This window comes from Amblyomma maculatum, chromosome 3 (genome assembly GCF_055883805.1).
Source record: "Amblyomma maculatum isolate TAMU_Amacu chromosome 3, ASM5588380v1, whole genome shotgun sequence".
Taxonomy (NCBI): Eukaryota; Metazoa; Arthropoda; class Arachnida; order Ixodida; family Ixodidae; genus Amblyomma; species Amblyomma maculatum.
The window spans coordinates 127,716,514-127,732,941 of NC_139346.1; positions in this window are offsets into that span (position 1 = coordinate 127,716,514).

The following is a 16,428-nucleotide window of genomic DNA, read 5'->3' on the forward strand; positions in this document are numbered from 1 at the left end:
GGGCTTGTTTTCCGGACTAGTTATGGTGCTGAAAAATATTTTAGGAGATTTTAGCGTCTCAAAAGAAACTATTGGAAAAACAAAGCTAGCTCGAAAACCCGAAAACATATCTTCAACTAAAAGAGCAACTCTTAACAACCTAGCTTCTAGGACTTTGTTACCAAGCCTGCAGACAAAGGTGGCATCATAGTCAATCTGCGTTATGAAAATTACAAAAATAAGCATAGAGACAGCTGAAAGGGCCACTGTCCAGGGAACGCCCTTTTAAGCAAAAGAGCCCAGTGTTTCGATCAGGTACCGGAGATAGTCTGTGCAAAATGCTACAGTGACACTCGCGCCGCAAAGCATCGAAAATACAATTCAAAGCTCTCTCATGCTCTCCTTTGGGAAGCCAGCTTCCCCGTTTCCTGCGCTGGCCCGTCGGGCCACAGTAATGACGTACGTACCGCGAACGACGTCCATTGGTCCGTCTCGCTGACTGACAGGAGAAGGATTGGTGTCTACCGCTCGCTGCGCGCTTTTCCCTCGCCACGGCCAGACTAAATCCAGCTGCGCACGCTCCCTCGGCCGTTTTTTTTTTTTTTCGCGCTCGCGGAGTGCCACGCCCCACCTGTCGCCAAACGCGGAGGAGGAACGGGAATTTGTCTTGCGGAGGCTAGACGACCTCGGGCAGGAGAGTGAAAAACCTTTGGGAGGGAACGGAAGGAGAGAAGCATGACAGAATCGGGTGATTGCGGTGGCTGCAACTGCGTTATTAGTTACTCTTTTCAAAAACATTTTGCGGCCTTGCGTTCTAGGGACGAAGTCTCACAGTCACCGGAGATGAAAATATTTTCGACCGGAGGGTGGACAGTGGGCCTTTAACAACTCGTGCCAGTGTGAAACATTCAATTCTGATGCGACAAAACAGTTCAGTGAAACTATGAAGCGAAAAATAGATTTATTCACCAGGGAATTGATTACCGAGATTAACTATAAATGTCCGAACCCACCAAACAAAGACGCAGTCGGATTTTACCTACTGCCGAAGATTCACGAGGTTACCGCAGAAGCATTGCATACCACAGACATACCAGGAAGGTCAATTGCTACTAACAATAATACGCCCTCAGAAAAACTCTTGCTATTCCTAAATTGCTACCTAGCACACCTCCCGTACCAGTTTCCTTCGCTTGTGCAAGACAGATTTCACGTTCTCCGAATAATTCAGGGTAGCATTAACAGGACCAATCTTGGAGATGACTTTGTACTTGTCACACTTGACGTCACATGATATGGCCGCATGGATCGGAATCACTCCAGTCATTCGTCTCATATCTTAATAATCATCCCAGTAGTATTAAATTTACTTGTCAGTCATCGTTATTCAAAGTCAACTTTCTCGACACCACGGTGTCAGTGGAAAATGTAAAACCTAAAACTTCCTTCAACAGAAAGTCAACAGAAGAAAAGCAATACCTTGACTGTACCAGTCATCATCCGAGACATTGTAAATAAGGAATATTTGTAGAAGAGGACACGGCTTAGAAAAATATGAAGTGATGATAATGACTACATAAACAAACTACATTAATTAAAAGTAGCAGTAATTCAAAGGAACTATCACGGTAACGCTCTTAATATATGTCCCTCGAGAAAACAAGCACTTTAAAAGGCAAACATTTGCTTACGAAATGACCAAAAGCCAAGAAACGGAGTAGAAATGGGGAAAGAAGAGGGGTACACAGTATGAAAGAGCACTGAACAAGAGTAGGCGAGCCTCAGTTTGAAAGCCAAGGCAAAGTTTTGACAACGCTGCCCGTCTTCGTCTAGGCAGCGTAACTATCACACGACAATTCGTTCCCGTGAGGATTGGAAAATACACAAATTCGATTTTAACGTCTTTCCGTGTTGCCACGCAAAAATATTGTTACGTGGTGGAATGACAAGCGATGGAACACGGCGACACAACAGAAACAGAACGAGGTGATGACATGACGATAAAATATGCTTTTTAATGGCCAGCGGGCCCAGCGCGAGCGCTCCGCCCCGCGCTATTGCGCGCTTCGTCGTCTTCGTAGCATTCGCCGGGGTCACCGAGCGATCATCCCGATCTATTGCTAGAAATCCAGTGCATGACGCGACGATGAACGCAGACACAGTATTGGGACATGAAACGCTGGACACCACAATGAATGCGAAGATGGGCAGAATGCTTGCACCGGAGCATCAAGTCCAATATTCACCGTTAGCCGAAGGTCAAGGCTCATGGACACGCCGAACGGCTTGGGCGGGGGTGCTGTCTTCGCTCGAGTGGTCATGAGGTCGCTGTGTCGTGAGGTCGGTAGGATCGGTACATAGGCTTTGGGCTCTTCCTGGTCGTCGTGTTCTGTGGTCAGGTCTGGGGACGAGGCTCGGGACAGCGGCTGGTCGTGTCTAAGCAAAAAGGGCTGGGGCAGAGCTGGGCGGCGATCTCCACGGGCTTTCGGCAGATGGACCCGGCGTACGGTTGGCTTCGACGGTGCAAGGCGAGGATGGGGATGAACCACACCTCCAACGAAATGTTACTGGCTCGTAGATCCCGCTCACCGGTGCCTCCTCGCCACTCCTGCCCATCATACGCCGGCACCTACTCGGAAAACTAGCGAGTGCAGCGCCCGGGAGTGACGCTGCGTTACCGACCCAACTCGGAACCGACCCCCACACCAAGACGTAACCTCATTGATATTCTTGTGGACGGAGTCTCCGTTTCTGCCCTTATTGACTTAGTTCTTAGTTCGTCGTTCCGTCAGCGCCTCAAAAAAGTTCTTACGCCCGATAACATCTCTACAAATCGTGTTGCTGATGGAAACACTGCTACCATCATCGGAATGTGCACTGCGCGCGTCAGCATCGCCGGTCATCACGTCCCTGTGCTCTTCGCCGTCTTTAATACTTGTTTTCCAGACGTGATTTCAGGCCTAGACTTTTTCACAGCCCATTCCGCTCTCATTGACTGTGCCTCCGGACTTCTGCACCTAGATCTGTCCCATTGTGTTCACGACGCTAGTGCTGACCAATCCCAGCCTCGCCTGCGCTCCAATACATTTACTCGCCTACCTCCCGAGGCGGCAGTATACGTGCCTATGTCACCTTTTCCCTCTTTTCCTGACGGCGACTACGTTGTCAACCCCATACCCGACGTCATTCTACAGCGCAATATCGTCCTGCCCCATAACATTGTACAGGTCGAGAATAACCTCACCTGCATAGCCGTACTCAACTTCAGCATGTCTTCGCAAGTTTTCCCGGAAGGCGTTTTTCTTGCCGAGCTGTCACCTTGTTCCAGCTTTACTATTTCTGCAGTGCTGTCAAACCATCACGCCGAGGTATCTGCACAACCTGTCCCGTCACATAGTCCGGAGGAACGCATCTTAGCCATGGTTGCCTCTGACCTGCGTCCCGAATATGCAAGCGCCCTTGCCGGCCTTTTGCGGTCATGCAGCGACATTTTTTATTTCGGTCACGGATCCCTAGGCCAAACGTCCGTCGTCACACATCACATCGATACTGGAGATGCCCGCCCTATTCACACACGGCCTTACAGAGTTGCTCTTTCCGAACGCCGTGTCATTCAGGAAGAAGTGGAAAAAATGTTGGCCAGCAACATTATTGAGCCGTCGAGCAGCAACCTGGGTGTCTCCTGTAGTATTCGTTAAAAAGAATTACAACAGCTGGAGGTTTCGGGGAGATTATTGACACCTAAATAAGAAAACCAAGAAAGATGTGTACACTGTTCAAAGGATTGATGACTCCCTCTACTGCCTGCATGGTGCCAACTACTTCTCCTCCATCGATCTCCGTTCTGGGTATTGGTAAATCACTGTTGACGAAAGAGATCGTGAAAAGACGGCTTTTGTCACCCCAAATGGCCTCTACCAATTCAAGTTGATGCCTTTCGGCTTATGCCTTTCGGCTTTCGGCCCCTGCGACCTTAGAGCTCATGATAGATTATTTACTCTGCGGGTACAAATGAACCACATGTCTGTGCTACCTCTATCACGTCATCGTATTTTCATCAACCTTTGAGGGCCACCTCCATCAGGTTTCGGCTATTCTTGGCGTCTTCTGACGAGCTGGCCTTCAGTTGAGCTCCAGGAAGTGTAGCTTTGGTTGCTGGGAGCTCACGTTTCTAGGACACTTGGTAACCACCCATGGCATCCAGCCGGACCCCAACAAAATTCGCGCAGTAAGTGATTTTCCTATACCGAAATTAAGCAGCGATGTGCGTAGCTTCCTCGAACTTTGTTCATATTTCCGGAGATTTGTACCAAACTTCGCGGAAATCAAGCGTCCACTCACAAAGCATCTGAAAAAGGGGTCTCCTTTTCCTGGGGCCACAAACAATTGGTCGCCTTCGTCGCTCTTATTGCCCACCTCACCGGTCCGCCAGTGTTGGCTACCTTCAATCCGTCAGCGCCCACAGAAGTACGCACTGACGCAAGTGGTCATGGAATTGGTGCCGCTCTCCCACAACGTCAGCTCGGTTTCCCTCGCGTCATCGCCTATGCCAGCCGACTCCTCTCTGCTGCCTAACCGAATTATTCCATCACTGAGCGTGAATGATTAGCTCTAGTTTGGACCATTACAAAGTTCCGCCCTTACTTGTATGGGCGGCCGCTCACGGTAGTCACTGACCACCACGCATTGTGTTGGCTTTCCACACTCAATGACCCTACTGGCCGCTTTGAACGTTGGGCCTTGCGCCTTCAGGAGTACAATTTTTCAGTAGCTTGTAAGTCTGGCCAGTTGCATCGAGACGCTGATTGCCTGTCCCGTCATCCGGTCGACCCGCCGAGCCAACTTGAATGTGACAATGACGCTTGCGTGCTCTCTATTTCTGACTTTTCTAACATTCGCCGGGAGCAACGCCAGGACCCTCAGCTCCGCGAAATTATCAGTCGCCTCAGCGCCGATCGCCATGACCCTTCCCGTCGTTTGTTTTTTGCATCTTATACGGGCACAATATGTGACCTGATGGCCCCGACCTTCTACTAGTACTCCCTGAGCACCTACTAACAGCCGTCCTTGAACAGCTTCACGACGTTCACACAGCGGGACATCTAGGCGTTTCTCGCATATACGACAGTGTGCGCCGTCGGTTCTTTTGGCCAGGCCTATACCCGCGCAGTTTGCCGCTACGTGGCTGCCTGTGACCGCTGTCAATGCCGGAAAAAGCCATCAGTTTTACCAGCTAGACTCCTGCAGCCGATCGACATCCCCATAGACCCATTTGCTTGAGTGGGTCTGGATTTTCTAGGGTCTCTTCCACTGTCCGCATCGAGGAACAAATGGACTGCGGCGGCCACTGATTACACCACACGCTACGCGGTCACACGAGCAATACCAACCAGTTGTGCAACTGATGTCGCTGCTTTCCTCCTCAACGACGTAATACTCGTCCACAGAGCACCCCGCCAACTGCTCACCGACCGTGGCTGTTGCTTTCTTGCGCGTATAGTCGACGAAACCCTACGATTGTGGAGCTTTCGTCTTTCTTTCACGACTGCCTACCATCCACAGACGAACGGGCTTACTGAACGCCCTAAACGGATATTAACTGACATGCTGTCTATGTACGTTTCTGATGACCCCCGCGACTGGGACATAACGCTGCCATTTGTGACATTCGCATACAATTCGTCGCGTCACAACACTACCGTCTACTCCCCCTTCTGTTTTTTATACGGCCGTGAATCTCTGCTTCCTTTTGACAGCCTGCTTCCTTCTGCCGCCACTGCCAGCTCATATGCTCGTGACTCCATAGCCTGAGCTGATGCTGCCCGCGTTGTTGCTTGCAACCGACTCGCAGCCTCCCAGCACTCCCAGAAACGTCGCTATGATTCCTGTCATCGCAACAAACAGTATTCTTGCGGCTCTCTCGTGCTGCTTTGGACCCCTGCTCGCCGCATTGGCATCTCGGAAAAACTTTTGCTCCGTTATACAGGACCCTACCGAATTTTACGACAAGTGACTCCAGTGACATACGAAATTACGCAATTGCACCCCGCACCTCCACCAAATGTTACGTGGTGGCATGACAAGCGATGGAACACGGCGACACAACAGAAACAGAACAACGGGATGACATGACGATGAAATATGCTTTTTAATGGCCAGCGGGCCTGGCGCGAGCGCTCCGCCCAGCGCCACTGCCCGCTTCGTCATCTTCGTAGCAATATTTTTCAGTTTTCCTTAAGACACGAGCCAGCTACATACATTTCATAACTTGTACTTTAAGTGTGTGCATGATTGCACGATTAACAACCTGCCACCAATATTCGAGCTGCGAATGAATCTGATGACTTAGCGTATTATATTTACTATCTTGAACAATCAAAGTAATGGAATTGAATATATTGAAAACACTTTGAACCAATGCTACGGTAAACCGTAGTATAGAGTATATCTTTAGATTATGGTTAGCCATAGATTTGGTTCAATTTGTCTTGAATATTCTCTATTTGAATAGGTTCCATTCAGATCATCCTATTCGAATTGAATACACACCGTGCGATTTGGGCTACCTTAGCTTTCTTTGGAATATGTGTTTATACTTTGGATTTTTCTGTAACGTGCAATTTCTACCATTTATATCTTAGTGTTACGCGCCGAGTTACCTTGTTTAATGTTTTTAGCGCTAGTAACGTTTTGTTTCATAATTTTGGCATTAGCTAGCAACCTTTTTTACTCTTTCTGCGGATGTTGTTATTTCGCCTCAGTATGCTTGTAAATTACTCATTTGTTTTCCTGTTTCAAATGATGTACTTACACTTTTTTGCTTTGTCGCAACCGCTCGTATAAATTGTGGTTGCATGATCGAATGTATTATCCCCCCCCTCTCCCTTTTCTGTCTACTTTCAGATTTCCATTTATGCAGCATGCCCCTCGATAACAACCTGTGGGCATGATGGTACCGGAAATGCAAAATTTAAAAAAGTATTTTTACAATTCTATCTTACCTTTACCCCATCGCTGGTGGGTGGGCGGGACTTCAAGCTTTCAATCATGCGAGCGCAGTCGCGAAAGAAGCGTTGAGTGGATCGTCCAAGGCTAGTAGCCAGGTACACCACTAGAATAAACAATGTAAGTACATTGCGTTAAACATTAGAGCAGCTCTGCTTGGGATACTTGGCTACCTGATTCTAAACACAGAAACAAATGCAGCTTCCAATGTCTTCCTGTTGACTTCATCTATTTTGCCAAATATCCGGAGCAGATGTCTGTACGCAGAATCGGATGTATTTCTTGAGGTAAAAGGACACGCAACTGTTTCAACGCAATCTCTGCTGTAAAACCGGCGGTGCGTCTCGGAACTACTTCATTTGTGCCTCCAAAGCAGTGGGTGAAACGCACTAATTAGGCATACCATGATAAAGAGGACTTCAAAAGATTTGGCTAACGGTCTAGTTGGTTTTCATTCGTTACAATCATGTATATTAGCGCAAAAAATATAGACCGGAAAAAAGAAAGACAGAGGACGAAACCTCGAAGCTCGTGTTTCATCCTGTATGTTTCTTTTTTTTCTAGTGTGCGCTTTGGGCTAAAAAATATTGTTAAAATGTAATATACAGGTTCGTTTCCACACTTGTACACATAGCTTGAGAGAGGCAATGTAATTGGTTTATGTGTGTTCCAGTGTACGGCGTGGCGTAGCTCGTGCTACAGTCCCTTTTATATAGCATTTGCACCAATGCGAAGTGTAGTAGTTCGAGCACCACGCCATGAAAGTTCAAAATGAGGAATCTCACGTCGTGATTAAACAATAATTCAACAACAATTAAAGAAATGATAAGCTCCATAAAACAATAGCTCTATGTTATCGTCAAAAACAGAGTAGAAACTTCAAAGGGATGAGTTCCACCTTGCATAATTACCGCTGCTTTTAATACATGCCTGAGAAAGATATCAAAAACTCATGCGAGCCATCGTCATCGTGATCGTAATATGTATTATTATGTACTGATTGTATTATTATTGATGAGCAAGAAGCACCAAGCGGCGCGGCTCGGAAACTCGCTCTAGGCGAGCCATGATTGTTACATTATATCACTAGCATCGGCCATGGCTCGTCCTTACCCCTTTTCAGCTCCGTTAGTTTTCTCTGGAATTTGTGAAATACAATCATCTTCCTTCCTCTTGGCCTTGGAGCATGGCGCCCTGCCTCTTCATCCGTCATCAGTAACGGGTTTCTGGTGTTTGTTGCCTGGCTCTGCCTCAGCGTACGATACCTGACGTGACCTCGCCGTCGCTCTACCATTAAACTACGAAAATTAAATTTTTGCTTTTAAGTCGGCTTTTGTACCGAAATTGCAAAGCATTTGCAGTTCCGCGCCAACTTTTGTTATAAGTTTTGCGCTTTGTTGCTCACTACCGGTGCCCAATTGCCGTCTCTAATAGACAGACTCGGACAAATTCAAAATATGGGCTGTTAAGAAAAATGTTTTTTCTGTGGCTCACCCAGATTTGAAATTCACCATTGTGTTCTCCATTTTCAAATTAGATGAACGCCTATTTTTGTCAAATTTGGACAAAGTATATATTATTTTCGAGGGAGACAAAATGTGTGGGGCACCAGTTAAATTTGCAAAAGATCGGACCTACCTTAGTGAGCAATGCCATTCTGGCAGTAGTTAATCTTGATCCACAGCAGACCACGGAGGACATAATATTGTCACAGAAGCCAATGAAACTGGTTCAGCAGGTTTACTTACACCTAAGCAAAAGCACCGGCAAGATAAGGCACGGAACCGACTGGCGGGCGTGCACCGAGAGCGAAGAAGAGCGCGTGCCAGTCTCCCGAGCTGGCCACATGGCGGCGCCAGTAAGATAACATAAGATAACATCAGTAACATAACATAACATAAAATTACATAAGATAAGATAACATAAGTAAGATAAGATAACAGTAAGATAGCATTGCCCCTCCCGTTGGAAAAGGCATCGTCCCGATGCCGAGTGGCGAGGTCGAGGATAACCGTAGTCGGCGAGGATGCTGCGTTCACATAAAGCAGTTAAAGGATAACAAAAAAAAAACACTATGTAGCTTGACGTAGCGGGAGTAGAAGGGCTTCATCCTGGCGACATGTACGACTTCCGATTGTGCTTGCCATCGGGATGAGAGAACAGTTGCTTGTGGGATCACTTCGTAGGGGACGTCGCTGAGTTTGCGTTGTACTTCGCACGGGCCGAAGTAGCGGCGCAGAAGCATCTCGGAGCGACCCCGCTGGCGAACATGTGTGCATACCCAAGCCTAATTGCCAGGGTTATAAATTACCACCCTGTGACAAAGGCTATAACGTCGAGCATCTTTAACTTGCTGTGTCCGGATTCTCAGTCTAGCCAGCTGGCGAGCGGCCTCGGCATGCTGCACGAATTCGTCGGCACCGGCAATCGATGAGTGGACAACATCTGGCAGTAGCATTGCGTCCAGCATGGTGACAGCCTCGCGACCGTACACCAAGCGAAACGGTGTGAAGCGGGTCGTTTCCTGGACTGCGGTGTTATACGCAAATCTTGCATACGGTAGTATCTGGTCCCAGTCCTTACGGTCTTCGTCGACGTACATAGAAAGCATATCAGCGATGGTCTTATTGAGTCGCTCAGTAAGGCCATTTGTCTGAGGGTGGTAAGCTGTTGTTCTGCGATGACAAGTGCCACTGAGCCGCATCACTTCCTGGATTAGAGCTGAAGTAAATGCGGTGCCTCTGTCAGTTAAAACGATCGCAGATGCACCGTGACGAAGGACTAGATTAGAGATAAAAAAGTTCGCAATATCAGTAGACGTGCCGCTGGGAAGAGCTTTAGTCTCAAAATAGCGGGTTAAATATTCTGTGGTGACTATAATGTACCTATTGCCCAATGCTGATGTAGGAAATGGCCCGAGCAAGTCCATACCGACTTGATGAAAAGGTACTCGCGGAGGAACAATAGGCTGCAGCAGGCCGGCCGGCTTGACAGGTGGTACCTTCCGACGTTGGCAATCACGGCACGTTCTAACATAGCGCTCAACCATGGCGGCAAGCTTGGGCCAGGAGTAATTTTGTCGTACTGGTGGCAAGGTGCGAGAAAAACCGATATGTCCGGCAGAAAGCTCGTCGTGGCATGCCTGCAAAACGTCGGTACGGAGCGGCGTTGGGACAACCAGCAGATACTGAATGTCTGTGGAAGCGTAGTCTTTCTTGTAGAGGACGCCGTCACGCAAGCAGAACGTCGACAGACCACACTTGAAAAGGCGAGGCGGCGATGAGGGAGTTCCTACGAGGTAATCGATGAGGGGCCGTAGTTCGGTGTCGTCTCGCTGCGGTTGAGCGAGATGTGGCGTCGTGAGAGCGCCGACAAAAACGGAGTCATCTGCTTCAATTGAAGAACACTGGATAGGGTCTCGGGATAGGCAGTCAGCGTCACTCTGTTTCTGGCCGGACTTGTACACAATAGTGACGTCGAACTCCTGTAAGCGGAGACTCCAGCGGGCTGACCGGCCTGAAGTATCATTAAGATTCGTTAACCAACAAAGTGAGTGGTGGTCGCTGACCACTCTAAACGGCCGACCATACAAATACGGCCGAAATATTGTTACCGCCCACACAACTGCAAGGCACTCCTTTTCTGTAGTAGAATAATTCGCTTCGGAACGAGACAGGGTGCGGCTGGCGTAAGCAATTACCCGCTCAACGCCTTCTTGCCACTGAACGAGAACTGCACCGAGGCCAACGTTACTGGTGTCGGTATGCAATTCTGTGTCGGCCTCCTCGTCGAAGTAGCCAAGTACGGCCGTTGTTTGAAGGTGTTTTCGAAGCTCCTCGAAGGCCCTTTGCTGCTCGTCGGCCCAGATGAAAGGCTGGTCGTCCTTTGTTAGACGAGTCAATGGTTCCGCTATTTGGGAGACGTCGTGCACAAATCTCCTATATTATGCGCAGAGGCCCAAACACTGACGCACGGAACTTTTATCAGTGGGGGTCGGGAAAGCAGCTACGGCAGCCGTCTTTGGATCAGGGCTAATTCCCTCAGCTCTCACGACATGACCCATAAACTTGAGCTGTTGGAATGCAAAGTGGCATTTTTCTGGTTTTAGTGAGAGTCCGGCCCCGCGGATGGCATTTAGCGCGGTCGTCAATCGTTTGAGGTGCTCCTCGTAGGTCGTAGAGAAAATGACAATGTCGTCAAGGTAGACGAGGCACGTCTGCCATTTCAGGCCGGCTAGGACAGTGTCCATCATTCTTTGAAAGGTTGCGGGAGCGGAACACAAACCGAAGGGAAGCACCTTAAATTCGTACAGTCCATCAGGAGTAATGAATGCGGTCTTCTCTCGATCACGTTCGTCGACTTCGATCTGCCAGTACCCACAGCGTAGATCGAGCGATGAAAAGCATCGGGCATGGCGGAGTCCGTCGAACCAGTCATCAATTCGAGACAATGAGTAGACGTGCCTTTTAGTAATTTTGTTAGGCCTTCTATAGCCGACGCAGAATCTGAGTGTTCCGTCTTTTTTAGCGACCAGCACAACTGGTGAGGCCCATGGACTTGTGGACGGCTGGATCACATCATCGCGGAGCATTTCATCGACCTGCGCCCTAATAGCCTCTCGTTCTTTCGCCGATACTCGGTAGGGGTGTTGGCGGATAGGGCGCTCGGCGGGATCAACTATAATTCGATGTTTGGCTACTGACATCTGTTTCACTTTGGAAGTGACGGCAAAGCAGTCAAGGTAAGTGTCTAGAATTGCTTGAATGCGGCGTTTCTGGGTAAGAGACAAAGCAGGATTCACGTCAGTTTGAACAATCTGTGCAGTGCTTTCGGGAGGGTTTTCGTTGGCCAGCGAAAGGGCGCAATGGGCGGATGGTGCACTGACTTCGTCACAAAAGCGATAGCTGTACCTTGCGGTAAATGGCGGTATTCGGCACTAAAGTTCGTTAAAAGCAGTTCAGTTCGTTTGTTTCTCTAGGCAAAGACCCCCCGAGTGACGCCGACTTGTAGGATTTACAATAAATTCACGTTCGTTTCCGCAAGGCCTTGAAAGGCGGGGGGGTTGTCGCACTGCACTGTAACAAACAAGCTGATGCGTGAAGGTAGAGTGACATGCTCGTCGCACACTCGGAAAACTGGCCTGCCTGTGTAGTCGTCGCTGTGCTGTGTGTACTCGTCGGAAATTGCGCGGTGAGTGGAAAAAGTCACCATGAAGTCACGGAGGTCAATGATTGCGTCGTTTTCTCTAAGAAAATCAAGGTCGAGAATCAGGTCCTTGCCGCACTCTGCTAGCACAACGAAGCAACACGAGAAAGTTACGTGGTAAATCTCGACGCGAGCGGCGCACACTCCGAGCGGCATTACCACATGCCCTCCAGCTGTCCTTATCTGGGCTCCGTGCCAAGGTTTCGCGACTTTTCGAAGAATGGTAGCAAGGCCATGACTCATAACGCAAAAATCAGCGCCGGTATCTACAAGGGCAGTCGTGTTGTGGTTATCAACGACGATCGGTATCTGGGCGGAATGTAGCTCACGGTCGACAAAGTGCGGCATGTCAGGGATCGTCGGGCTGACGGGTCGTTCGTTGCGTCGAATTTCACCGTCGAAGGTAAGCTTCTGTGATCGTCGGGAGGTCGTCGGACTCGTTGGTCGTGCGGTGCGCCGATTGGGGGCGTCGGAGGAAAGCTTCGGCGATCGTCGAAAAGTGGTCGGGTTGTTGGTCGGAGCGAAGGGGCGGAGGTCGGTCTGTGTAATCGATTCGGTGAGCGGAGGATGTTGGTCGTAGTCTCCATCGACGGCGGCCCTACTCCCCAGGGTCACCGTCTTTAGTTTTCCCGGTGCGGACTTGGGGACTGCCTGAAGGAAGAACGGCGGCTGGTGGAAAACTGTCGCGGCGATGGTGACCTGGACTGGCGTCGCTGGAGGGACGCAGGTGCGACGTGGTCGCTGAGGTATTGGTCGATGTCCCGAGGCCGTTCGCCATAGCGCGGCCGAGGGGCATCCGGGGAAAATCCGCGCAAGCCCATCCGACGGTATGGCAGTGGCGCAGAACGTGACCGGCTTCGCCGCAGTGAAAGCACGAAGGCAGATTGTTCGGCGTGCGCCACGCGTGTACTTTGCGAACGGGTGGTCGAGCGTCAAGCACACCAGTCGAAACTGGACATTGGGGTGGAGGACGAGCGGGAGGAGCAGGGTTGCAGGGTGCCGATGGTTCAGGCGCAGCGGTAAGCAACACGTCACTGTACGTCATGATTTGTGGCGCAGGCGGCTGGGGTGACGGTACTAATGGCACTGCTTGGCGGAGCTCTTCGCGGACAATATCCGAAATGCCCCCAACATGTGGATGTTGTTCGAGAGAGGGAAGCTTTTGCAGCTCTTCACGCACGATGCTTCGGATAAGTTCGCGAAGGGCTTCTCGGTTGTTTACGGCCATTGGCAAGCGGACGTCTACGGCAGCGATGTTCGCAGAGCGATCAAAATGTACAAATCGCTGATTCAAGGCACGCTCAATGCTTGTTGCTTCTTTCGTAAAATCAGCGACAATACGCCGAGGGTCACGTACAAGGCCAACGAACAGCTGCTTCTTGATGCCTTGCATAAGGTGGCGCACCTTCTTTACCTCCGACATGGACGGATTCGCCCGGTTGAAAAGCCGAGTCATTTCTTCCACAAACATGGCGACGCTTTCATTAGGCCGCTGTGCTCGGGACTGTAGAGCGAGTTCGGCCATCTCTTTTCTTGCATCGTTGCCGAATGTTCCGAGCAGCTGCTGCCGGAAATCCTGCCAGGTGGAAATGGTAGCCTCATGGTTTTCGAACCATATCTTGGCGGCCTCCTCTAGTGCGAAATAAACATTCTGCAATTTCCGCTCCTCGTCCCACGCATTAAACACAGCGACCCGGTCGTAGCTGGTCAGCCAGTCCTCAACGTCTTCGAACTTGTCGCCATGGAATGGCGTGGGCATACGTGGAGTATGACAGATCAGCTGCTGGGCACTCACGGGAAGCTGAGTGGTCTGGATTGCCACTGTAGTCATCGTGGTTCGCGGTGGGGAGACAAGGGGACTACACTCGCGAGCTAAGCCTCTCAAGCGACGGCTCGCCTTGTGCACAGGTGTCGTGTCCACGGTGTGTAGATGGGCGCAGGGGGTAGCCGTAGGCTCTTCGTACATGGGATCTACCCAGAAGCTCCACCGAAAATGTCACAGAAGCCAGTGAAACTGGTTCAGCAGGTTTACTTACACCTAAGTTAAAGCACCGGCAAGATAACGCACGGGAACCGACTGGCGGGCGAGCACCGAGAGCGAAGAAGACGAGCGCGTGCCAGCCTCCCGAGCTCGCCACATGGCGGCGCCAGTAAGATAACATTGCGGCAATATGTCCCAATATTACGCAGAACATCATGGTGGCGAGCACGCTCTTTCGAGAAAATGCAGACAAGTATGCGGAAGTAAGGGCTATCCGAATAGCCGGAAAAGAGTATGCAGTCAGCGCTTACGAAACTGCCCCAAGCGACACCTGCAAAGGGGTAATGAGACACATCGATAGTGCCGATGATCACAGGACGATTGAAAGAAACATTGTGAATGACCGCAACCCATTGGCACAAGCGGCGAAAAGAATCAAGGACTCAGGAGCAGTGATCATTGTGTTCGTCGGTCTTCGCGTCCCAAACTTTGTTAGGTATGGACCCACACTGGCACCTTGCTACTTATATTGCAGACAAGTAGACATATGCTACGTATGCGGCAAACTCGGACATCGCGCGGACGTTTGCCCCGAGCCGGGCTCAACCGAATGCAGAGGTTGCGGACTTCCTAACCCCACCTCATCCCATGTGTGCGACTCGAAATGCAAGCTGTGCGGGGGCTTGCACGTGACGGCGGACAAGGTGTGTAGGAAACGCTATCTCATTCCATACGTAGTACGCGCACGACAACGAGTGCGACTGGAGCAACAAGAGGAAGTACAGTTAGTCGAAGAAGACAAGCAGCACGCGGAACGAAGCCGATCTAGGTCCGACACATGCGAGGACAAACACGAGCCGCACACATGCGAGAACAACAGAAGTCGTTCTCAGGTGCGCTTCGGCGGAAAGGACAACGGAGGCGATGGCACGTGGGCGGACAAGATCAGTAACGCTACCACGCCAGCAAAAAAAAGTGTGTCCCGCAACCCAGATGAAGAGCGAATAGCTAAGTTAGAACAGGAAATAAGAGAGCTAAAAGCCGCTTATACTAAGCTAACACTCGAACTAACTGCAATCGGTGAAGCGAACAGCCATAAACAAACACTCACACCTGAGCCATCAACCGCTATCGAAATTCCCCAACTAGTTGAGACGAAGAAACATGAAGAACAAATCGGAGAATGCCCGCCTTCTAAGAAGCGCGCTTTAACGCAACCGCGAACCACGAAGGACGCTATGGACGCCATGAGCGAGAATATGAGGCTAATGCACGAGAGCATGGTGCGATATGAACGAGAAAATGGACGTATTTAGCTCACGATTACAGAAAATGGAAATGTATCTAAACAATACTGTAGTACCGGCAATGGCAAGGATGAGTTCTCAACACATCGGTGCGCAAGGCCCACCTCGCGATGGTCTCACTGCAAGCGAAGGAGGCTACAACGGCCAACATGACAGTGCCGAATTAGACACGCAGTCTCCGCGTCTGGCAATGGAACTGCAGGGGTATCGCTTCAAAAAAGGAGCTCCTTTTGCAGATGGTGAAATCAGAAACCGAGAAACCACACGTCATCATGCTCCGAGAAACACTCACAACCGAACTGGCCATTACGGGATATACGGCCGAAGCCCACAGAAACGAGCAAGGCAGCGGCGTCGCTTTACTGATTGGAAAGAAGATCCCGTACATTCGGCATGAAATCCGCCGCACAGCCTGATATCTAGAACACCTCACGATTGAGATCATACCGAACGACCACGTAGGGAACAAGCAAAGCATTTTCCTCACCAATCTATACAACAGCCCTAAGGATACGAGGCATGGGTTTAGAGTCATTCTGGCCAAGATTGCACACATCGCCAAAGACAGTCCTCTGATTATAGGTGGCGATTTTAACGCCCCACACCAGGCTTGGGGCTACGCGTACCCCTCTAGCAAGGGAACTCGTCTTCTCACGACAGCCTCCGATCTCGACTTCACGCTGATCACAAACCCGGAGAACCCAACCAAATGTGGCACTTCAACATGTCGAGACACCACACCGAGCCTTGCTTTTGTCCGGGGCCTAGAAAAATGTGCCTGGCACAACTCGGGAATAGACCTTGACAGTGACCACTGTATTCTCCGAATTGACGCAGAGGTACCGGGAATGAGGCAAAGGGAGTACAAACTTATCGAATGGAACAAATTTCGTGCAACTCATCAGGAGCAACCACAAATCACACGATAACGAGCTGGAGCGAGGAGCTCAA